We start from the raw sequence: 9,506 nt of genomic DNA on the forward strand, positions 1-9,506 counted from the left end.
GCTATTTATTTTTCTTGAGCTGGAGTAAGTAACTGTGTGTACATAATAGGTAACTATGGGTATAGCACCATCAATATCTGTTTTATAAGGTGCCAACTTCCAACTTCGTGGAAATTTACTACTCGTGGCACAAGGAGAACAACAAATTAAGGAAGTTGTCAAGGGACCTGGAGGAAGTAGACAAGGCTTCTTCCCACATGGGTATTCAACTTGGCGACTGAGGTCATTAGAATAAAGCTTTAAGTCTGACTACTTTTGTTACTATGGTTTTCTTAGCATTTGTAAGCACATTTATACATTCCATTAGGTCTCGATGATCATTAACTTGTAAGAAATATTTCCTCTTCCCTGTATTTATTTTCATTTTTTTAATTGAAGTATAGTTGACATACAATGTTATATTAGTTACAAGTGTAGACCATAGTGATTTCACAATTCTGCACATCACCCAGTGTTCACCGTGATACGTGCAGTTATCATCAGTCACCATACGTCAGTACAGTATTATTAGCTATAGAAAAATATGGACACTTCATGAATTTGCACATCATCCTCATGCAGGGGCCACACTAATCTTCTCTGTATCGTTCCAGTTTTCGTACATGTGCTTGCTGAAGCACATGCTTTCTTGCTTTCTTTCTTTCTTTTTTTTTTTTTTTTAAGCCAAACATCCCTTGGCTTAGTTTAGCAGTATTGTTAACCTCTGAAATGTAGCTAAGCTTACTGTCCAACACAGATGGGTCCAGAAATAGATTTCGTGGGTTATCCATTTACAATACCAAACTATCCTTTCTGATATCCACTATGAGGTTCTCCAAAGAGTTCCCCTTATTCTTAATGTCTAGAAAACCACAAATACAATCTCATTAATGAGAACCACCACCAGGTTTAAGCCTCTCAGGGCCTGGGTACTCTGTTTCCTAGCCCCAGACTGTGTCTTAACATACAGAATATCCTGTAGAAGTCATAATAGGAATAGGGAAAACGATATCTCATTACAGTAAACATAAAACTAACTTTTGATAGAGCTGTTAGGAATTCTGTGCATGAGGTCCCAGATAATCAGATTTGACCTTCATGTTTCTGTGTAAGAGCGGGGGAGCCAATTTCCACCGCCGTGGAAATTTACTACCCGTGGCACAAAGAGAACAACAAATTAAGGAAGTTGTCATGCAACCTGGAGGAAGTAGACAATGCCAAATCCAACCTTTGCAACATGAAGTTTGAGTACTGCAGCCAGAATGCATCACAGACCTAACCCACTGCAGACTAAAAGGTTTGCTGCAAATGCACCTACGTGAGGTTCAGAGGACCTGGGACCTGGAATCCACTTGACATCAAAACACTGCAGGAAAGCTCCCAGGACTTTGGTCTGCATTTTTTGTTAACGGGAATAACACTCACTCCTGGGGTTCTTTGGTTTTTGTTAAGTTTATTTATTTTGCAAGAGAGAGAGAGAGAGGGACAGCGAGCTCGTAAGTGGGGAAGGGGCAGAGAGAGAGAGAGAATCCCAAGCAGGCTCTGCACCATCAGCTCGGGGCGGGCGCTCAACCTCACAAACCATGCGATCATGACCTGAACCAAATTTCAAGAGGGTCGCTTATCCGATGGAGCCACCCCAGTGCCCTTGGTCTGCATTTTTAAAACACCACACGTGTAGCTGCTCAGCTAACTAAACAGATCAATAGAAACAAACCTTTGCAGGAGGGGGATTACTCTGGGCACCTGCAACTTTTTCTTCTTTTTATCTTCACCTGACCACTGAGAAAAGTACTTCAGGAGGGCAGCCTTGTGTGACAGTTACCCTGACACTCGGGTGCCAGCTGGCATTTGTCTCCGCTCATCTTCAGTGACTTCATTAATATTTTTATCAGGAGGATGTTCACTGATAAGAGTACTAACCTTAATTATATGCTAATCTGAACTAGATTCTTCTTCTTCCATCGTTGACGGTCACCCACGTGTGCACCTGAGCTGTGAAAAGCTCCACAAACAACAGATATGGTTCAAGGCACACGGGGCTCACACCCGCTTCCCAGAAATTTTGAATCTGTGCTGCCGACACACTGGCCTCACGCCCTGGCCACAGATGATTGGATAGAGTGGGCCATGTGGTTCAAGGGCCATGGGTCGGCTGAGCCAACCAGATTCTACTTCCTGGGGATTTGAACTGGTGGACTCAGATGCAGCTTGCCTCAGTGGTGGGAGCAGCCAAATGTGCCAGGAGGACGAAGAGGGGGAGCCGGAGGTAGAGAGAGACCAAGAGCGGTACGGAGAAAGAGATCGTGAGCCACGAGGCCAGAGCTCATCTGAACCGTGAGACCCACAGCCGGAAACCTTAATTCTTGGCTCTCCTGGGCCCAGGCAACTGCCAAGGGAACTGGATGTACTTCCTGCCCTGTTGCTCTGTGGGATTCTCGCTTTCAGGCTCACTTAAGTGCTTTTCTGTCATCACAACCCAAACTGCTTGGACAGAACCCAAAGCAGGTTAGGAACCTCCTACTTCTTGCATTCCCGACCAGGCTGACTTAGGCTCAGGCGATATTTCCTACTAATCGTAAAACAGCCACTTAAGCCGCTAACCATTTCTCATTCGCAATAAAACCCACAGAGAACAGGAATTCATGGATTTTCCAAAGCTCTTCCTTAGTGCAGCAGTTTAGCTCAGGGCCTCTCTTTGGCCCACCACATAGGAATCCTGCAAATGCTAAGCAGAGCGGTGGTCGTGTGCAGCTCTGAAGACCGTCAGGAGCCAAGGGGAGATGAGTACCTGGGTCTTACAGCCTGGTGGAAAACCTGTTATTTAAGTACGCCCTCCTACCTCACTTGCCACCGAGAGGTATTTTCCTCTGTGCTGGTGATAAGCCTCTAGGCCTTCACTTTTCCTGATTTCAGCTGCACACGGTGGGTGAGTCCTGCTTCTGACTTTGACAAATATCTGAGATGCACTCAAGTGTTCCTGCCATGGGTGTGCAGGTGCGGGCCGCCCGAGCCCTTGCTTTCTTTTAGCCACACCGCCCTGACCCTACATCGCTGTCTCCACCCTGGGGCCTCCAAGGAGGCTCTCAGAGCCCGGGCTGAGGTCAGGCCTCTTTCACAGGCATGGAACCAGGCACATGTGCTCCCCTGACATCTCAAGGTTCGGTTCATTCTTAGAAGTCCGTGACCCCACTTCATAACGTCCTTCCACGAGCCATATTTACTTAAGAACCTGTTTCTGGGTGAGGCCGCTGTCCTTGGTTAATTTTAACCTCGCTAGAGACAGAATGTTAGCAAGACTTGGTTTGACCTCTCATGTCTACTGTGGCCGTTCCATAGGTCACTGTGACTTGGTGGCTATGTCAGGGTGTCATTGACTTCAGGAAGCTTCCCTCCCCAGGACATCTGAAAACGTGCTCTCTCTAAGTTCCGGATCAATAAAAAGAAACCGCAGGGGGAAATAATCCCACTTTGCTTCTTAGCTGTACTTGGCTCTCATTATCAACTTGCAACTTGGAATTTACTTGATACCTGTATGAGCTCTGTTCCACTCACAATGATACGAGACCCATATCCTTCCCCACCGGAGCTTGAAATCCAGTAAAGAAATAACGTGTCGTGATAAAGATGGACCAGTAACAGCAAAAACCCCACAAAACAACAACAACAACAACAAAGCGCACCGCTCTAGGCAAAATCCCAAGCCCCTACATAAATAGCATCAGAATCTATTGATTCTTTCTTGCAATCCCTGTTTCCGTGCTTCTGGGTGTGCTCTATAGGCCCGTGTCACATTGTGAACCCTTTGTTGTCCGTCTGTCTGCGGTAACACGTACAGAAAGGGAGAGGAAGCGTTTGGAAACTTTTACAGCAACTAGATCTCAAGGTAACATTTTTACTGTGCTTTACAGAGATGCCACGTTGCAAAGGATTGGAAACTTTAAGAAGCTGTGCCTCTCTGTGAATCGTTTTACAAGCACCGTTCTGCCACGGTTTTCAAAGGGAAGAGGCCACGTTCCTTCCTGCTCTAAAAAGAAAGCCGTGAGGTGTTTCCTTTTCTTGTACAGCGCAAGATGTATTTTCATAGCTGTTTGCTCTTGTAAAGACATACAGGAGGGACAGCCGAAAATGCAACTACTAAATATCACGGGTCCCACGAGCAGATTCAAGTGTTCCGTTATTACCTTGTGAAATATAAACCAGGTGGAAACATTAATTTCTCATGTACCTACCACTGACTAATGCATTAAACATAGATCACACACTCACCAGTGCTGAGTTTTTCTTTTCATCTCTCCAGCATGTTGAATTATAGCTAAAGTGGGGGGAGGGAGGGCGCCTGGGTGGCCCAGTTGGTGAAGCATCCTACTGAGGCTCAGTTCGTGATCTCACGGTTTGTGAGTTTGAGCCCTGCATTGGGCTCTCTGCTGTCAGCACAGAGCCTGCTTCGGATCCTCTGTCCCCTCTCTGTCTGCCCCTCCGCTGCTCTCTCTCCCTTGAACATAAATATTAAAAAATAAAATAAAATAAATTATAGCTAAAGGCCACTTCTGCTAAGAAAGATGTATTTATCTTTCCTATTTAACTACAATAATATGAATATTTTATAAAAAACGCCATTTTCACCATCAGCGCATCTCTGCTCCTTTTTTTATGTACAGGAGTCTGAAAGTTCCAGAACACTGAAGCAACTTTCCGGGTCTTTGTTCCCGCTGTTGATCATTTTGCACCAGCTGCTTCTCTTTCCCTGGCCCCAGGGGCCTTTCCATGAAGCTCAGTTCAGCAGAGAAGCCAGCACCCAAAGGAAATTCACACACACGCTGACAGGTACTTGAAGCGCTTCCCAAGCTGTTTCCCGGATTTTGGCCTTGGGGATGGCAGTGATAACAAGAATTGGGGCCAGGAAAGTCTCAGGCTTTTGCGTCTGTCCTGATAAATGTGTTGATCGATGGTAAGGTGCAATGGAGTAAAGCTATACAGTGTCCATGAAGCATCTTAGCATTACTGACCTCGTTCTGTCTTTTCAGACTTGAGGGTGAAGAGAATAAAACTGTAAAATGCTGTGCTTATACCTGGTTTTAACACCCAACCTCTATTTGGTTCCAACCTCTATTTGGTTCCATCCATGTAAGGCTTTATAAATTAGGAACAAAAAAAAAATTCTTTGCTTACAAATAAGCTATTTAAGTGGGGGAAAAAAAAAAAAACCCACATTTCTGTACGTAGGAATGCTTTTTGGAACACATTGCCGGTTTAAATAAGCTACCTGTGCAGATGGGTTTTACAACCCAACCCATCTGGACTAAGCCGGAAATACTTAAAGCAAGCATTTTTTTCAGTTTACAGAAATCCTCTTGACTAAGTTTTCCAAGAATCATCACAAGGGACACTGATGGAAACAAAGGGACTTAAAGATCAGCCTAAGCCCTGATGACACTGATAACGAGGACCAATTGTTCATTATATACAGCAAGTTGGGCTTGATGTTATTTATTTATTTATTATTTATTTATTTATTAAAAAGTAATCTTTATGCCCAACATGGGGCTTTGAACTCATGACCCCGACATCAAGGGTCACGTGCCCTATCGACTGAGCCAGCCAGGTGCCACCCAGAAAGTTGGTTGTTTTTTTTTTTGTTTTTTTTTGTTTTTTTTTTAACGTTTATTTATTTTTGAGACAGAGGGAGACAGAGCATGAACGGGGGAGGGGCAGAGTGAGAGGCAGACACAGAATCCGAAACAGGCTCCAGGCTCTGAGCTGTCAGGCCAGAGCCTGACGCGGGGCTCGAACTCACGGACCGCGAGATCATGACCTGAGCCGAAGTCGGCCGCCCAACCGACCAAGCCACCCAGGCGCCCCGAAAGTTGGTTTTTAAACAGAGAGTAGTCTTTTTCCAGAGACACCAGCCAGCATTAAACTTTCAATCCCACGCACGCTTCACCCACTTGGGCTGGCTTTGCCCCGTACTTGTTCCGACAGACCCCTCAACTCCTCAAACACAGTCTATGACTTTCATGTGCAGTCACACAGCACATACCTCTGGCTGTTCTACAGAGCACTTTGGCCTAGGGGATGTTGGATACGGGAGTGAGTGGTTTTCCATTACTTACAAACCCTGTTGATATTAAACCCAAACAGAATCCAGATATGCTTTCGTTTTCTCGCCCTACAGGATAGGACGGGATTAAAACTAAAATGAATTAACAGAAGACCCAACCATTTTGAACAAGTGACATAAAAGTGATTGTACAATTTGGACCCACTTAATTTTGTGTCTGACTGTAAGACAGTCATTATGATGAAAACAGGACTTTTCTCTATAGAGAAAAGTGTACATAAATATGGTCAGTACTGAGGTAAACAATAGTCAACCTAATGACAGGTAACCCAATAGACTGTTAATGTTTTAGACCCGTAAAAATATATGTTGTTAGTTTTACATTTTACACAGTAACCAGTCTTAAGCAGTGGAAGCACATTCCTGTAAAAGCAACCGTACCCCCTTAGGAACTTGCTATTTAAGTGAAAACTAACACTAATTCTGAATTAGTCATTTCTTTATTCACATTTGTATAGGTTTCCACATATGAGGTTAGCTGTCAGTCTAAAACTTTACCTTCTTTAATGTGGTACTCAGAACTTAGCATTTTTTTCCTCCACAAGATTAGCTTCGACAGAAATAAAGTGGTCTTTCTTTGATCTCACTAAAATATGAGAAAATCATCTGATCTAGAATAACAATTATTTTCATGCAAAATTCATTTGAGCAGGCAAGTCCTTGGAAAATTAACGTAAATGTCCCCTGATTCGGGCTCTTCTTCTCTCCTGGAGGCCAGGCAGATTCTACACTGGCTTGTCTGGGTCTCTTTCCCATACATAGAGAAGGCCCTACGGCTTCCTCCATGGGCGGAAAGGACTTTGGTTCAAGACTGTGATGGCCCACGTTCAAGAAACTCAAGTCGTCACGGTGGCCTGAATTGTACACAACTGATACAGTTCTTTGGGGACCTTTTAAATGGTGTGTGTTCCTAGGATGAAACCAGAAGCCCCCTGTTATTATTTCTTCACTTTGGAGGTGAAGTAGAACAGGATTTGCCTGATCCATTTGGTCACCCAAACCTCCCTTGCTTTGGACTTCTGCATGGAAGTCTGGAGAAAATACTGAGGTTAGAAGGCCATGATATAAAGAATGTGGAAAGTCAAAGAAGTCCAAGTACCAGGTGGGGGAATGAAACCTGCCCCTCTATCAGAAAGTCCATCTTGACGATAAAAAGTGTTCTGGGGACGGATGGTGGTGACGGTTGCACAACAGTGTGATGTCCTTAATGCCACTGAAGTGTACATTTGAAGGTGGTTAAGGGGCACCTGGGTGGCTCAGTCAGTTAAGCGTCTTGACTTTGGCTCAGGTCATGATCTTGGGGCTCTTGAGCTCAAGTCCCGCGTCAGGCTCTGTGCTGACAGCTCGGAGCCTGGAGCCTGCTTCGGATTCTGTGTCTCCCTCTCTCTCTGCCCGCCCCCTGCTTGCTCTCTGTCTCTTAAAAATGAATAAACGTTAAAAAAATTTATTTTAAAGATGGTTAAAATGGTAAATTTTGCCACAGTAAGAAAGTACATCTTGCCACAATAAGAAAGTCAGTCTTGTACTACTATGCATATGACCCCTCAGTATGGACACATATGGCCAAAATTTAAGAGAAACATATTCTTAAGTCAGAAAGGGACAAGGGCGTATGTTTGCATTTTTGCTATAATCTTATCATTAAAACATGTGAGGTTAGAAAGACATTAAATGTTGGCATCATATAGGAAATTCACCTCCAGGTTCTTGTTGGCATTTAAAAGTGGTGGTAATTTATATGCAGTTCCCTCTAATTCATGTGTTATTCATTACACAACTGAATTAAAAATAAAACAAAACTGGAAACACCCAATACCTCCTCTCAAATTCTTGACTCAGTGCCTTCTGCAAACGTGGCAACTATTTAAAGGTCTTTACTTTTTACTTTCTTTGTACTGGGATGCCCCTTTTCCACAATTTGGTCTTGCCCCATCCTGCCCTGCCCCCCAACACAAGGTTAAGGATAAACATAATTGATTAGTATGTCACAGAGCTTTGGGCTGCTAATCCCTGGGAAAAAGTTCTTCCTTTCAATCCTGGACTGGTGTGGAAATCATAACACTGAGTAAGGAGATGCCAGGTGAGTGGTAAGGTACAAACGCCGGGTAGGTGCCTGGACAGCTCAACTGGAACCAAAGTCTAGAACAGACATGCCACGAGTATCAGTCACAGTGACCTGCTACAGGCTGTCACTGTAGCTGCCTATGAACACAAAGGGCAGGGTCCATTTTCTCATGGTCACAGTAATGAATCATGGGAAGAACTTTCAATGGGGTCAGTTAAATGACAGGAGTTATGCAAAACCATAGACACTTCCAAGCAGGAACGTGCTAGAAAGATCAATGAAGAACTCCCGTTGAAAACAAAAAGGACTCTTGTTTCGTGTGGCTATCAGGGTGACACAAAGCCCCTTGGTCTGAGCTAACTGCTTTCCAACTCTTCTACCAGGAAACTAACTGAGAGCAGGCACAGCACAGTGTGCATTAGACGTCTGGCTTGAGTAGTACACACGAGTGATTATCCCCAGGACAAAAGATCTGGATGTTGTTTTCATCTGCCACAGCAATTAATTTTATTTCTACTAGCACAGCAGTATGAACATGGGAGAAAACATTAGCATCAAAAACACTAAGTCGCTCTTAGAAAGGATTTGTAACTTTGAAGTAGCAGACCATTAGGCAAGATTTTAAAAGCTATTTTGTATTTATTGAAGTTCAAAAACAGCCTAGCAAAGTACCTTCAAAATAAAGATGACCAAAATAAACTAGAAAAGTATTTCCAAAATAAAGATGACCAAAAATTCGTTAGCTCGAGCGTATTAGTTGTCAGTTGCTGCTCTAACCTAACACATTACCATAAACTTAGTGACTTAAACAACACAAGCGTATTATCTTACAGTTCTGCAGGTTAGAGATCCGACACGGGTTCCGTCCCACTGGGCTAAAACCAAGGTGTGGGCAGGGCCACGTTCCTTTCTGGGGGCCTTGGGGAAGACTCTGTTCTCTTCCCTTTTCACCTTCAGAGACCATCCACATTCCATGGGTCATGGCTCCTTCCACCATCTTCAGAGCCAGAAATAATGCATCTCTCTCTCTCTCTGTTCTGTTATTTTACATTTTCCTCTGATCCTGACCGTCTCCCAATTCCTCTTCTCCCCTCTTAAGGACCCTTGGGATTACACTGGGCCCACCTGGAGAACCCAGAACAACCTCCCAGGTCAGATTAGTACCTTCATCCCACCTGCAATCTTCTTCTTCTTTGCCATCTAACCCAACGTATTCCCAGGTCCCGGGGATTTGGACACAGGCATGGTGATCGGGGGGTGGCATTATTTTATCTACCACACGTTAAATACACAGGTAAATACACATTAGATACACCACAGTTTAGTATTTTGTAATAGTTC

General features: G+C 44.1%; 1 non-coding gene across 1 annotated transcript; it reads right to left on the reverse strand.

Annotated features, from left to right (window-relative positions):
* Nucleotides 1–516: 516 nt before the first annotated feature.
* On the reverse strand, nt 517–620 carry LOC122202519. Its single transcript, XR_006194712.1, has one exon. It is a non-coding gene; the product is annotated as a U6 spliceosomal RNA (small nuclear RNA).
* Between the last annotated feature and the right edge of the window lie 8,886 nt (nt 621–9,506).

The sequence above is a fragment of the Panthera leo genome, chromosome A1, assembly GCF_018350215.1.
Source record: "Panthera leo isolate Ple1 chromosome A1, P.leo_Ple1_pat1.1, whole genome shotgun sequence".
In the NCBI taxonomy this organism is placed as follows: Eukaryota; Metazoa; Chordata; class Mammalia; order Carnivora; family Felidae; genus Panthera; species Panthera leo.